Raw genomic sequence first — 16,370 nt, forward strand, 5'->3', positions numbered from 1 at the left:
ATTATTTTGAGATACGTCCCATCAATACCTAATTTATTGAGAGTTTTTAGCATGAAGGGTTGTTGAATTTTGTCAAAGGCCTTTTCTGCATCTATTGAGATAATCATGTGGTTTTTGTCTTTGGTTCTGTTTATATGCTGGATTACATTTATTGATTTGCATATGTTGAACCAGCCTTGCATCCCAGGGATGAAGCCCACTTGATCATGGTGTATAAGCTTTTTGATGTGCTGCTGGATTCGGTTTGCCAGTATTTTACTGAGGATTTTTGCATCAATGTTCATCAAGGATATTGGTCTGAAATTCTCTTTTTTGGTTATGTCTCTGCCAGGTTTTGGTATCAGGATGATCCTGGCTTCATAAAATGTGTTAGGGAGGATTCCCTCTTTTTCTATCGATTGGAATAGTTTCAGAAGGAATGGTACCAGTTCCTCCTTGTACCTCTGGTAGAATTCAGCTGTGAATCCATCAGGTCCTGGACTCTTTTTGGTTGGTAAGCTATTGATTATTGCCACAATTTCAGAACCTGTTATTGGTCTATTCAGAGATTCAACTTCTTCCTGGTTTAGTCTTGGGAGGGTGTATTTGTCGAGGAATTTATCCATTTCTTCTAGATTTTCTAGTTTATTTGCATAGAGGTGTTTGTAGTATTCTCTGATGGTAGATTGTATTTCTGTGGGTTCGGTGGTGATATCCCCTTTTTCGTTTTTTATTGCATCTATATGATTCTTCTCTCTTTTCTTCTTTATTAGTCTTGCTAGCGGTCCATCAATTTTGTTGATCTTTTCAAAAAACCAGCTCCTGGATTCATTAATTTTTTGAAGGGTTTTTTGTGTCTCTATTTCCTTCAGTTCTGCTCTGATTTTAGTTATTTCTTGCCTTCTGCTAGCTTTTGAATGTGTTTGCTCTTGCTTTTCTAGTTCTTTTAATTGTGATGTTAGGGTGTCAATTTTGGATCTTTCCTGCTTTCTCTTCTGGGCATTTAGTGCTATAAATTTCCCTCTACACACTGCTTTGAATGTGTCCCAGAGATTCTGGTATGTTGTGTCTTTGTTCTCGTTAGTTTCAAAGAACATCTTTATTTCTGCCTTCATTTCATTATGTACCCAATAGTCATTCAGGAGCAGGTTGTTCAGTTTCCATGTAGTTGAGCGGTTTTGAGTGAGTTTCTTAATCCTGAGTTCTAGTTTGATTGCACTGTGGTCTGAGAGACAGTTTGTTATAATTTCTGTTCTTTTACATTTGCTGAGGAGAGCTTTACTTCCAACTATGTGGTCAATTTTGGAATAGGTGTGGTGTGGTGCTGAAAAAAATGTATATTCTGTTGACTTGGGGTGGAGAGTTCTGTAGATGTCTATTAGGTCCACTTTATGTAGAGCTGAGTTCAATTCCTGGATATCCTTGTTAACTTTCTGTCTCGTTGATCTGTCTAATGCTGACAGTGGGGTGTTAAAATCTCCCATTATTATTGTGTGGGAGTTTAAGTCCCTTTGTAGGTCACTGAGGACTTGCTTTATGAATCTGGGTGCTCCTGTGTTGGGTGCATATATATTTAGGATAGTTAGCTCTTCTTGTTGAATTGATCCCTTTACCATTATTAATGGCCTTCTTTGTCTCTTTTGATCTTTGTTGGTTTAAAGTCTATTTTATCAGAGACTAGGATTGCAACCCCTGCCTTTTTTTGTTTTCCATTTGCTTGATAGATCTTCCTCCATCCCTTTATTTTGAGTCTATGTGTGTCTCTGCACGTGAGATGGGTTTCCTGAATACAGCACACTGATGGGTCCTGACTCCTTATCCAGTTTGCCAGTCTGTGTCTTTTGATTGGAGCATTTAGCCCATTTACATTTAACGTTAATATTGTTATGTGTGAATCTGATCCTGTCATTATGATGTTAGTTGGTTATTTTGCTCGTTAGTTGCTATAGTTTCTTCCTAGCCTCGATGGTCTTTACAATTTGGCATGTTTTTGCAGTGGCTGGTACCGGTTGTTCCTTTCCATGTTTAGTGCTTCCTTCAGGAGCTCTTTTAGGGCAGGCCTGGTGGTGACAAAATCACTCAGCGTTTGCTTGTCTGTAAAGTATTTTATTTCTCCTTCACTTATGAAGCTTAGTTTGGCGGGATAGGAAATTCTGGGTTGAAAATTCTTTTCTTTAAGAATGTTGAATATCGGCCCCCACTCTCTTCTGGCTTGTAGAGTTTCTGCTGAGAGATCAGCTGTTAGTCTGATGGGCTTCCCTTTGTGGGTAACCCGACCTTTCTCTCTGGCTGCCCTTAACATTTTTTCCTTCATTTCAACTTTGGTGAATCTGACAATTATGTGTCTTGGAGTTGCCCTTCTCGAGGAGTATCTTTGTGGTGTTCTCTGTATTTCCTGAATCTGAATGCTGGCCTGCCTTGCTAGATTGGGGAAGTTCTCCTGGATAATATCTTGCAGAGTGTTTTCCAACTTGGTTCCATTCTCCCCATCTTTTTCAGGCACACCTATCAGACGTAGGTTTGGTCTTTTCACATAGTCCCAAATTTCTTGGAGGCTTTGTTCATTTCTTTTTATTCTTTTTTCTCTAAACTTCCCTTCTCTCTTCATTTCATTCATTTCATCTTCCATCAGCGATACCCTTTCTTCCAGTTGATCGCATCTGCTACTGAGGCTTCTGCAATCTTCGCGTAGTTCTCGAAACTTGGCTTTCAGCTCCATCAGCTCCTTTAAGCCCTTCTCTCCATTGGTTATTCTAGTTATCCATTCTTCTAATTTTTTTTCAAAGTTTTTAACTTCTTTGCTATTGTTTTGAATTTCCTCTCGTAGCTCAGACTAGTTTGATCGTCTGAAGCCTTCTTCTCTCAACTCATCAAAGTCATCCTCCATCCAGCTTTGTTCCATTGCTGGTGAGGAACTGCGTTCCTTTGGAGGAGGAGAGGTGCTCTGTTGTTTAGAATTTCCAGTTTTTTTGCTCTGTTTTTTCACCATCTTTGTGGTTTTATCTACTTTTTGTCTTTGATGATGGTGATGCACAGATGGGTTTTTGGTGTGGATGTCCTTTCTGTTTGTTAGTTTTCCTTCTACCAGACAGGACCCTCAGCTGCAGGTCTGTTGGAGTTTACTAGAGGTCCACTCCAGACCCTGTTTGGCTGGGTGTCAGCAGCGGTGGCTGCAGAACAGCGGATTTTCGTGAGACCACAAATTCAGCTGTCTGATAGTTCGTCTGAAAGTTTTGTCTCAGAGGAGTACCCGGTTGAATGAGGTGTCAGTCTGTCCCTACTGGGGGGGTGCCTCCCAGTTAGGCTGCTCAGGGGTGAGGGACCCACTTTAGGAGGCAGTCTGTCCGTTCTCAGATCTCCAGCTGCGTGCTGGGAGAACCACTACTCTCTTCAAAGCTGTCAGTCAGACAGGGACATTTAAGTCTGTGGAGGTTCTTGCTGAGTTTTTGTTTGTCTGTGCCCTGCCCCCAGAGGTGGAGCCTACAGAGGCAGGCAGGCCTCCTTGAGCTGTGGTTGGCTCCACCCAGTTCGAGCTTCCTGGCTGCTTTGTTTACCTAAGCAAGCCTGGGCAATGGCGGGCGCCCCTCCCCCAGCCTCGCTGCCGCCTTGCAGCTTGATCTCAGACTGCTGTGCTAGCAATCAGCAAGACTCCGTGGGCATAGGACCCTCCGAGCCAGGTGCGGGACACAATCTCCTAGTGTGCCGTTTTCCAGGCCCGTTGGAAAAGCGCAGTATTAGGATGGAACTGACCCGATATTCCAGGTGCTGTCTGTTTCCCCTTTCTTTGACTAGGAAAGGGAACTCCCTGACCCCTTGCGCTTCCCGAGTGAGGCAATGCCTCGCCCTGCTTCGGCTCACGCACAGTGCGCTTCACCGACTGTCCCGCACCCACTTTTTGGCACACTCTAGTGAGATGAAACCGGTACCTCAAGCAGAAATGCAGAAATCACCCGTCTTCTGTGTCACTCAGGCTGGGAGCTGGAGACCGGAGCTGTTCCTATTCGGCCATCTTGGCTCCACCTATTTCTATAGATTTTTAGGGTTTCTGTTCTGTTTTCAGTGTCTCTTTTCCTAGGAGTCAGAGAAAACTTCCTAGACAAAATCATGCCTGGGCCAAAATTTCAAAGTGTAAACTGGGCAAAACTAACTGGAAAGGACATTCACAAATTCCATTGATTCATTTTTACCAATTTTTTTTTTTTAAATGAAGAGGAGGAAGGTTGAAACCTAGTATCTAAAAGGAGACTGGATTATCTCTAAGTCTTAGTATATCTTGGTTCGTTTACCTTTTCTGAGCTCACTCTGGGTAAGCTGCAGTCCCATATTGAAAATGCTTGATTTATTTTGCTTGCTGTGGTGTAAACATCATTAAAAAAATAGTTGCCCTGGTCTGAATTTTGAAAGTAAAATTAATATATTCTGGATTAAGTCTGAGTAAAATCTCATTTTAACTCAGTTAAAAGACGTTCTTTTTAATAATCAGGTTTAAAATTTTGAATGACTATATGTGAGATTTTTAAAAGAAGTATTCAGTTTGAATTTTGCTTACTAATATCAGAAGAAACCCTACTTCTATGGAAAAGAGAACTGTATTCCATTTTCTTTAATCCTTTGTTAGTTTGTCTTCCTTAATGTACCCACTGTGGTTGTTTCTATAACATATGGGATTTTATACATTAAAGCAAAGCTGTGTTTGTAAAAAAGGAAAGAAAGAAAAGAAAAAAGAAAACTGCTGATTTTAAATTCCAGTTTTTATTCTATGTATACTATACTTGGTTATAAAAAAGTTACAGATCATTTGGTTTTGCCCAGATTTTACCCTACAGAAGTCCCTTTATTAAGAAATGAGATTTAATGAAAAGAAAAGTAGGGCTACTGTTTGTGTGGCTGCAAATATCACTGGGGAAATATTTCATGTTTACATTTTGCTAAACTATTTATAGTGAGGACACATACTACAGTAAGGCCCTCTTTTCCCCATATAATGGATATCTTTGTGCCTTAATTCTACACGCTTACACAGTTTACATTTTTACCCAGTCTGCCCACATTTCATGCCACATTACTTTTGTCCTCCAAAGCCTAGCTATATTGGAGCAACATCTTCTGGCAGAACAGAGACACTGAAAATCCAGAGAAATAAAACCCTGCCTGCCTAACAGTGTCTTAGATCGTTAGCAGGGAACACAGACCAAATTTAGCTATTTAACAAATCTCTCATTGTTGATTATTAAGGTTTTTTCTTACCCTCATTGTTGATCTTTGAAAGCTCTCAATTTTAAGCAACTGAGTTTCTTTCTCTGAATTGATGGTTAACACCTATTGCTGTATTTTATCTATATTTTAACTATTTAGCATGGTGTATGAGAATGCCATGTATGAATCTTCTAAAACAGTTCTTGTCTGAAGTATAGAATCAATGAGTGAACTTTGGAGTCCCTCTGGTGGTCATTTGAGTCAGTTTTAAATGAAACCGATTTCCTATAAGCCCTTAGACACCAGCCTCATCCATTGGCCATCTTATCTCTGCACCCCTACGCCCTCCCACCCTACTTCACTTTTACCACTCGTCACACACAATTCCTCACCCTGCTCCTATGAAGCGCACAAATACGATGTAAATAATTTCTATAAATTTCTAATATTTGCTTGTGGGAACATTTTGCCCACAATATTGGATTTACAATAAAATGCTCTCCTGTTTTATGACGCTGCTGAAAATTAAAACTATTGCCAGTTCCCTGATTCTTCAATAGGAAATCATAGCTTTGGTTTCTCCTTTCCTTAAGTAGATTTTACAAATTAATTGTAATTTTTAAAGCATATCTTTCTTCATGTGTGTGTGGCCCTTAATGACTTGTATTTCTTTTTAGTCACAGGATTTAGTCTCTTTGAAAATTTCCTTAATTTCACTAATTTAAGAGCCCAAGTAGAAAACAGTTGTGCTCAGAATAAAGTGATTTGGGGTAGTCACTGTGCAAATATATTGTCTTTCCCGTGATTCCTTCTTTTTACCTGTAGAGGAGCAATGTCTTCCTGGACTGGCCCTTGAGTGGTGGAGGAGGCTTTCAGGAAAAGTCTTGAATTGTGCTTAGAAGAGATTAAGAAGTCACTTACCTAGACGGAAGTGAGATGTCTCCTTGACATTACATTTCGTCCCCTTGGTAGTCCTGTCATTATCTATATTTCCAGTCTGTGGTCTTAGAATTTCAGAGCATTAAATGTTCAGTTCCCATGAGTTTGTGGTTTTTCTGAGTGGATATGTATTTGCCTGCCTTCACTTTCAGTTGAAAGATATTCATCCTTCAGGTCTGTGTTTGCTTTTATTCAGAAAATAATTATATTTAATGTACTGTTTTCGAAAAAGGAATGAAAACAGTGATTGAGCTGATATTGAGATCATCAAGTGTTTCTAAATCTCTCCAAACACATTGCTCCCTACATGCCCAGAAGGCACCATCTTTTCCTCTTAATATAATGGGTTTGCTTGAGTATCAAAATGCTACATTATACAACACGAATCATCACACCAAAGATATCAATCACGTGTTTTATTAAATTAGAGTAAGAGAATTTAGTACAGAACAGAGGCAAAAAACAAACAAACACACAAACAAAAAAAAATTATTGCTGGGCGTGTTGGCTCACACCTGTAACCCCAGAGCTTTTGGAAGCTGAGGCAGGAGGATCTCTTGAGGCCAGGTGTTCATCACAGGCCTGGGCAATATAGTGAAATCCTGTCTCTACAAAAAAAAAAAAATTAAATTAACCCATTATGTTGGTATACACCTCAGCTACTCGGGAAGTTGAGGCTAGAGGATGACTTGAGCCCAGGAGTTTGGGGTTTCAGTGAGCTATGATTGATTGCACCTCTGTATTCCAGCCCGGGTGACAGAGCGAGACCCTGTCTCTAAATAATCATCATAATATCACAGCACAGATCATGCTTTTAAGAGTTACAACAACCAAATATAAAAAATCTACATGTACACATACTTTATACCATTCCGAAAATAGTCAAATAGATATAACCTTGTCCACTAGGAACAAAACATAAATAACCTTGCATTTTTTGAAAGTCGACATTAATTAAAGAAAACATATAGTGAATAATTTGCAATAAAAAAAGAATGTCATCTTTTGCTGCTTAAGAGTTGCATCGCACAACAGATGAAAAAACAAACAACAGCAGCGTTACTTCTGTTGCAGACATTTTTTTCCCCATAGTTTCTAATCTCCAATTCACTTTCATACTCTGTGCTGCTTCAGGGCGTTCAGTGTTTTGAAGGAGAGTTGTAGTTTACATTTTAATATTTTTAAGAGAGGTAAATGATTCAATGTAGCAAAGAGAAAATAGGTTTCATTGTTCTTTGGGTTTTAAATAAGTAGTTACTGTTAAATTACAGCAAGCAAATCTCCAACTTCTTGCATTCATCACTATTCTGATGCAGTTTTTCAGAATCTGTAACAATGTGATTTATAGACTCACGAATAAACGTTTCAACTGTTGTCATATGGTCTTAATTATGTTAAATTAGAGGAGCTGGCGGACAACACTAGAAACATGGATGCCTAGCACCATCTATTGTTCATGAACAAAACAACTGTATGGTAAATAAAGGGGAAAGTCCTTACCCAGGTAGGACTTTCAGAGAGGGTTTGCATTAGTTTTCTACTGCTGCTGTAACGAAGTATCACGAACTTAAACAATGCAAATTTATTATCTTTGGGTTCTCAATATTGCTTATGGGTTAGAAGTCTGCAATGGGTCTCACTGTGCTATAATTAAGGTGTCAGCAGGGCACTTAGGGGAGAATCTATTTCCTTGCCGTTTTTGGTCTATAGAAGACACAGTTGGAGAGGCCACCAATATTCCTTGGCTTATAGCCATCTTCCTTCATCTTCAAAGCCAGCCATATTGCATCTCTTGAACCATTCATCCATAGTCACATTGCCCACTGATTCTGACCTCAGCTGTGAAAGTGTCTCTGCTCTTAAGGAGAAGACTCGAGTGATTAGGTTGAGTCCATCCGTACAACTTATGCAGATTAATTTCCTCATCTCGAGGTCCTTAATCTTAATGATATCTGCAAAGTCCCTTTGTCCACATCATGTGACATATTCACAGGTTCCAGAGATTAAGACACAGACATCTTTTGGGAGGCCATTTTTCTGCCTACCAAAGGATATGAGAGAGCACTAATTAAAAACCATATCTAAATATCCAAAATTTAATCTCTTGACTTTTGGTGGAGTCAATATGTTGGCTATGGTAGATTATCATTATGTTGGAGACAGAGAAGATTTGCTATTTTAGTGCTTATGAACTTACGCTACAATTTGTTAATTTTCTCTCGCTAATACATATTAGGTAAGTATTCTTAAAATGACCATTTTTTAAGAATCTCCCTACTAAATTCAATATTCCTTAGGCGATGAGTCAGTCCTTCTTTCTTCCAACACTCAACCTCTGCCCCTCACCCTGCCCCACCCTTCAACCTGGTCAGCAATGTGCATGTTCACACACACACACACACACACACGTGCCCATACAGACATCTATACATATTTATACATTCAATAAATGTTATTATTTTCTAACATTTAATTTCTGTTTTACTGAGGGATTCAGCTTTGAATGTCTTTAGGAACATATAGATAACCTTCTCACCCTCCTTTCAGCACTGAAATACTCTGTGATTATTCCTATTTTTTTCTACAGTAATGCCATTCGTATGTTAGTGATAGACAACTCTGATGGTAAGTCCTGATCTCAGCGTCCAGTTTTATTGCGTTTGTAACAGTAACAGAGATACATGAGCTGCTGGGCTCTCGGGATGCCATTAGCATTTCCTGACTAATCTAGAAGAGGAAAAGGATAGTTGCTAAAGAAATGCCCAACAACTTGCTCCATGTTAAAATCATTTCGTCTTCTGACCAGGAGATGCTCGTGACAACTGAAAATAGAGGCAGCCCTTGGTTGACAATATTGCTCTTAGTCTTCAATTATCTGTAACCTATGCCCATCACCTTAAATTTTCTGGAGGAGAAGAAATCTCTAGAGAATAGTTTGTCACTTTGTGATGTGTTTGATGTTTCTCACTGAGGAATGAGAAGAGAGGACATTTTGGAAAATAAAAGCCCCTTTTCATAATTTTTCAAATTTGGTAACAAAATAAAGGTACTGAGTTTTTGAAAGGACTTGAAGATGAATATCAGCTCTTCCTGGTCTATCCAAACTTCCCTCTCAAAATCAAAACAAAAATGTACACAAATGTAATGTATAGGTCACATTCGCAACCATGTAACTTGATAACAACACTATCCCTGTGACATAGATATTACTTTGCAGCTGAAGAAACTAATGTTCATATCTAATTGACTAGGATTCTGCAAGAACATGCTTGTTGATAAGGATATGTGGAAGTAGTCACTATTACATAATGTTGGTGGCAGAAAAAATTAATCCAAGTTTTCGGAAGGGCAGTATTAAAATGCTAACCTATGTCTTAAAGTAAGTCTTGGAACCAAATTTCTCACTTTAAATAAGTAAAAGTTTAATAATGTGAACAAAGATTGAAATAAAGTGGTGTTCCATGGAATACCACACAGCCATAAAAAGAAATAAGATCATGTCCTTTGCAGGAACTATGGATGAAGCTGGAAGCCATCATCCTCAGCAAACTAACACAGGAACAGAAAACCAGCACTGCATGTTATCACTCATAAGTGGGAGCTGAACATAGAGAACACATGGACACAGGGAGGGGAACATCACACGCCAGGGCCTATTGGGGGGTGGTGGGGGGTGAGGGGAGGGAACCTAGAGGACAGGTCAATAGGTGCAGCAAACCACCATGGCACACGTATACCTGTGTAACAAACCTGCACGTTCTGCATGTGTATCCCAGAATTTAAATCAAAAAAAGAAAGAAATGTATAAAATGGTGTTCATCTCAGCACTGTTTATAATAGCAAAAAATAACCTATGGCAGAAACTGCTGGTATTCAGCAAAGTCTGTTTCCCCTACCTCCTGGACACACCACTGGGCTACATTTCCCAGCCTCTTCTGCTGTTAGAGATGCCCATGGGACTGTATTCTGGGTGACAGAATGTGAGCAGAAGTGATACAACATATAACTTCATGTACTACTCCATGAATATCTCCTGAGTGATCCTCCTTGCTCTCTTCAGGTTGGTGAAATACAGTAAAGAAAGAACACAGTAAAGAAACCTAGAGCTCTAGATGATGACAAAACTAGATCAAAGGACCCTGGGTCCTTCCCTGGAATGACCACATGGAAGATAATCTCTGACCAGGAACATACACATTATGCTTTGTGTGAATGAGAGATAAACTTATACTGGTTTAAAACACTGAGATTGTAGTCTTTACCAAGCACAGCAAATAAAGTAAACCCTAATACAAAATTTAAATGTCCAATGATAGAGAAATTACCGAAATAAACTTCAGTGAATAATTATAATTATAATATAATTATAATATAATTATAATAATTCTGTGAATGATTATAGTCTATAACCATTACAACACAGCAAACAAATACCTGATATTCCACTAAGTGGCAGAAACATTAATTTATCATAGTGATTGCAGCTTCCAAATACACCTGACTCAGATTTTGAATATTATAGTAAGCAAATTAAGTACTCCTTTTTCCCAAAACATGTTGATATATAAATGGGCATACATAAACAAGGTAATATAGGTATATAAAAATATATTCAATGAAAAACTAAGTTTTTTTATACAAAAGTTAGCTAGGTATGATGGTGGTGGGTGCCTGTAGTCTCAGCTGCTTGAGAGGCTGAGGTGGGAGGATCGCTTGAGCTCAGGAGGCAGAGGTTGCGGTGAGCCCTGATCGTGCCACTGCACTCCAGCTTGGGTGACAGAACCAGACCTTGTCTCACAAAAAAAAAAAAAAAAAAAGAGAAAAACTGAGGTTTTTTTTTTCAGTGTTTCCATTTTGTAATTATATACATGCAATTATTTCAGTGCTGAGAAAAAAAATTTAAAAATGGTATATTGGGGGTATTTCCAGCTCAATTCCAGTTGTCTATGACAATCAAGAAGAGACGGGATGCAATAGTTATTTTCACAATGAAAAGAAGTATCCTGGCCAACTAGGAAAAAAAAGCATTTGGAGCATTGTGATGCTGCTGAGGTATTAGACAAGACAATACATAGAGTTGATCTCTACATATTTCTCTAATCTTTCCGATTACCGAACGGTAGTGGTTAAAAAAAAGCAATGGAACACTTTTATCAAATAATATCTAGTGGAACCCCAATGTATAAATAAGCTGAAAGTGGAGTTATTCTGCTTGAGGTAGGGTATGTCGGATCTCCTCTAATAAATCTCCTTTCTGCTGACATCTGAGCCTCTTCAGAACACAGTTTGGAGATCAGTGCCTACTTGAATACATAATAACCAACTGGAGATATGTGATAAAAATGTAGATGCCTGGGTTCCAACTCCAAAGATTTCAGTTCAGTAGCTCTGATGTGGGGTATGGAGATGTTTATTACTGAAATGCCCTCCTAGAGATTGGGATGTACAATGAGGTTTGGAGAGTGCTCATAAGACAACCTAGTACAACCTGTTAAGCTAAGGCAGTTGAATAAATCCTACAGATAATGTGCCTCTCCGGGTATTTAACAAGGCACAGCCATGTTATAGGTGGATGTGGGTAACAAAAAAGATGGATTTATTGTTCTAGCCTTAACAGAGTAATGGAGGCAGTGGAAAAAGTTCAAGTTATACAATTAAAAGATGACCAAAGCTTAGCCTGAGAATTTGGCGCTAAAAAAAAAAATACAAGTGTACCTGAAGATAGCAGGCTGGCATCAGCTCTCCACTGCACAGCTGTCACTACAAAAAAAAATGCCTAAAAGAGCAAGGGCTCCCAAGTTAGAGTCCTAAGCTTGAATTCATGCTCTTCCATGTAGCTGTTTGACCTTGGCTAAGTTCTTCAATCATTTAGTGTACTTTCCTCCTCTATAAAAGGAGGTAAATAATAGTACTTGCTTTGTTAGATTGTTTTGAGTTAAACTGTTACCAGGCACATAAATTGCTCTCAACAAACTCTCAACTGACTATTCCTACCTGGTCAGAGTCAAAATGTCTGAATTTGAACCTCAGCAACTTTACTTACAGGCTGTAAAAACTGTGAATAAGTTATAATGTTTCAGTGTTTCAGTTTCTTCATCTGTAAAATAAGGATACATAATAAACTATAAAAGTACCCCCAAAAGTACCTAGCACACAATCTGCCCTCAGTAAATGTCTGATATCTACTCTGCTTATTTTTGCAGAATATAAATTGTGGGAAACTAAAGATGATTCTCAGCGTCTTGCTTAAGAAGTAGATAGGGAGTAGTATCATGATTCTAGAAGTTGACATTTGTCTTCATTGTGTTAAATTTGAGTAGCTGTTGGTGTTGTCAATCAAAAACAACATGGGTCATGATAAGGTGACAGGGAATGTTCTGGTTGAAAATTTTATCATGTCAGTTCCACGTTGCTGCAGATGCTAAGTGAGTAGGGGCTCTCACCCCAAATCTTTAAGGGCCTATAATAAATTAAAATAACGTATGGGAATAAAGAGGGAAAAACTGCTGCATAGCTGAAGGCTTAAAATGCTTTTGAGAACCATGACAGTCATGAAGGTATACTGCTTGGCTCTCCATTCAAGAATTTGCCATTCAGCTGCAAAGAGCACATTTGGCTGACTGCCTTCAGCTCCAGCACCTTCAGGGTCACATTCAGCTTTTGAGTCCAAGCCATTCTCTTCCTGGACAACCCCCAAGAAAAGACTGAGCACAGCTGGGCTACTAGGGCTTGACCATTTCTGCCCAATATAAGGCTCTTCTCATGGGAGATCTTGGCGCCAGCGCACCCCATTGGGCTGGCCAAGGCTCTGTAAGACAACATGATGCTCTGAAGCTCTGCTTGTCCAATTTCTATCCCTCCTCTTTTCACAGGCACTATTCTCCATAAACTACTCATATTCCTAAATCCATCTCAGCATCTGTTTCCTGGAAGACCCATGTAGATCATTTTGCAGTCTTCTTTATTAACAGACAGAAATTAGGACTGGAGCTACTGATCAAATTAGGTACTTATAAGTGAAATAAACCAATTCAGTGTGATCATTTATCTTCCTCGACGTTTGAATGTAAGTGATTGCCTTACAGATCATTTCTTACTTCTCAGGTTCTACAATTGGCACATAAATCACTGCTCTGAAATCTCTTGTAAATTCAGGATAGGAGATGCCCAGTTTGTGTCTGTAGATACAAAGTAAAATTTATGGTAGCAAGGTCCATCTCTCCATTTCAACCACTGATTCATACAAATTATCTGGGGATGGATTTGGTCACGAATATCAGCAGCTTCCTTGAACCTACACAAATAGGCACACGATGGTGGAAGGAACACATTATGTAGATACAAAAGTTGGTCTACTAGCTGAGGTAAGTCAGGATTTAGTTAAGAAAATGGAAGCCACTCCCTGTTGTTTCAAACAGAAAGATATCTGATAAACTCCATTGGAGGCTTACAAAAACCTCTGAAAGGGCTGAGAAGTAAAGGTCAGGACTCCAGCTTTCAGCACACAAGGAAGGACAAAGATTACAGGAAAGGATGCTCCAGTAATCATCAGCCACCTGTGGCACCACAGTGGGCAACTCCCAGGAGGACCCCAGAAGCCAAAGGAAGTCACTATCAATGATCTCAGTGGCCACTGGAGAGTAATGGCTCTTCCATTCTGCACTGGGCATCAATCAAAGGTCTGTCACTGGGCAGGCTCTAGCCCACAAACATATTGGAAAGAGATTTTGAGAATTGTATTTCCAGAGTTTTCCCATGCAGGAGGTAAATGTAGCAGGGGCAGGAGGAATGCTGGGCTGCTAACAGGCAATCCAGGGTACCAGTATCTGTTGCCCACATCTTCTGACTCTGCTCCCTCACTCACTGTATTCTCTCCTGCTACTGGTTCTTGCCAGGCTGTTAAGAATCCAACATTTTGCCATAGCCAAATGTTTGCACTTTGCCTACCACAAATCTGAATGCCACAAAAGTCTGGCAAGAATACAACGGGAAAGCAAAAAATGTGTTGTTTCATAAGGGCTTACTATCTGATTTCTGTGATAATTACCTGATTACTCTCAGGGCTCATAGGCAAATAATAATTTCCTCAGCTAACGTACACTATATGATTTTACTCTTCTCACGTAAAGAGAAGTCCATTCAAAAAAATGTCGTAGCAACATTGCCTTGGGCCCTTGGAGATATGAGTTGATAGTTCCTTGACCACGTGTAATTCCTGCTAACATAACTCACTCTATTCCCTACCCATCCTTCCCATCATTGCACAAATATGCACCAACACAGTCTTTTTGGAAATGAGAGAGACATTATTATTCCATACGTGTTTGTTTGTTTGTTTGTTTGTTTGTGGGACAGGGTCTTGCTATGTTGCCCAGGCTGAATGAAGAGCAGGGGCTATTCACAGCAGCTATCATATCACACTACAGCCTGGAACTCTTGGCCTTAAGTGATCCTCCTAGCTCAGCCTCCAGAGTAGCTGGGACTATAGACAGGTGACACCATGTCCAGCTACTTTAAGGTTTTTAAAGCAAGTCTAGAAATTTATCCAGCCTTGGCTTCATTTTCTAAAACAAAATGAGTTAGGATCAAGCTGATAGCTCATGTCCTTCTGGAAGAAGACTTCTGTACTAACTGACACATAGTACTATGCTCATTTTATAAATATATCCAGGACTTCACAAAGCCAAGATAAATTTCTACTTAGGTGGGTACTTGGCCAAAAAATCCTCTTAGGAAATGTCAGATTTCCTGCAGATATTTTACAGTATAAACATAAATAATGAAACCGTAAAAGACAGTAAATCATTTCAGTATTAAAGTAAACAATTTTAGTATTTAAAACAATTTCAAATATACTTATGAACCTAAATGTACAGTGTCTATATAAAAAATTTCCAAGATGTATTGCTTTCTCAACTTTTTTCCCTAAATACTTCAAAAATAGAAGGCACTTCTAAAAACATGTACACATGAAGCATGGAAACTAAAACCACCACCAAAAACTGCAATGTTCTATGTGATGTTTCAAATTACTACATCTAACTAAAAAGATTTAATAACAACTTTTAATTTTTTTTTTTGAGACTGAGTTTCACTCTTGTTGTCCAGGCTGTATTGCAATGGTGCGATCTCAGATCACTGCAACCTCCGCCTCCTGTGTTCAAGAGATTCTCCTGCCTCAGCCTCTCTAGTAGCTGGGATTAGAGGCGCCTGCCACCATGCCCGGCTAATTTTTGTATTTTTTATTAGAGATGGGGTTTCACCATGTTGGCCAGGCTAGTCTTGAACTCCTAATCTCTGGTGATCCGCCCACCTCAGCCCCCCAAAATGCTGGGATTACAGGCATGAGCCACTGTGCCCGGCCAATAACAACTTTAAAATGTCTTACATGCTGCATGGCTAAACGATAGGAGAGAACACACCTGTCTGGTAAACCAGCTGCAGTGAGGGGCATTCAAAGAATATAATTCTTATCTATTGAGCAACAGAGAGTGTATGTTCATTTTTAAATATTTCACTTCTTACAACAAGAAACATTGCAGCATCTTTCCATCAAACATAAAAAATATTGCTCCTTTGCATTTCATCACCGTTTGCTTCACAGGAGATTGATAATGCATTTTAGTAATGGCATTTTCTTTGGTTAAGTTGTGCTTGTTTCCATCCTAAAAGGTTAAGCATTATTAAATCAGTTGAGCTATGATTAGACACTTTTAGAACTTGCTTTCTTCCCCCTTCTTTTTCTACAAGTGAAGTAGATGTCACAGAAGTTAGTATCTATATGATTCAGTTCAAAAATAATAAAATTATTGGCCAGGCGTGGTGGCTCACGCTTGTAATCCCAGCACTTTGGGAGGCCGAGGCGGGCAGATCACGAGGTCAGGAGATCAAGACCACGGTGAAACCCCGTCTCTACTAAAAATACAAAAAAATTAGCCGGGCGTGGTGGCGGGTGCCTGTAGTCCCAGCTACTCAGAGAGGCTGAGGCAGGAGAATGGCGTGAACCCGGGAGGCGGAGCTTGCAGTGAGCCGAGATCGCGCCACTGCACTCCAGCCTGGGCGACAGAGCGAGACTCCGTCTCAAAAAAATAAATAAATAAATAAATAAATAAAATTATTGAAATAATAAAAATTTTGAAAAAAATTCAAAAATTATTAAAAATTCAGTTCAAAAACAATCAAATATTGACTCATCAGTAGAATCACTTACATGACACAGCATTTTAATTCTAAGCAAATCTCCACTTGTTTCCACA

This window comes from Hylobates moloch, unplaced genomic scaffold (assembly GCF_009828535.3).
Source record: "Hylobates moloch isolate HMO894 unplaced genomic scaffold, HMol_V3 SCAFFOLD_8, whole genome shotgun sequence".
Lineage (NCBI taxonomy): Eukaryota > Metazoa > Chordata > Mammalia > Primates > Hylobatidae > Hylobates > Hylobates moloch.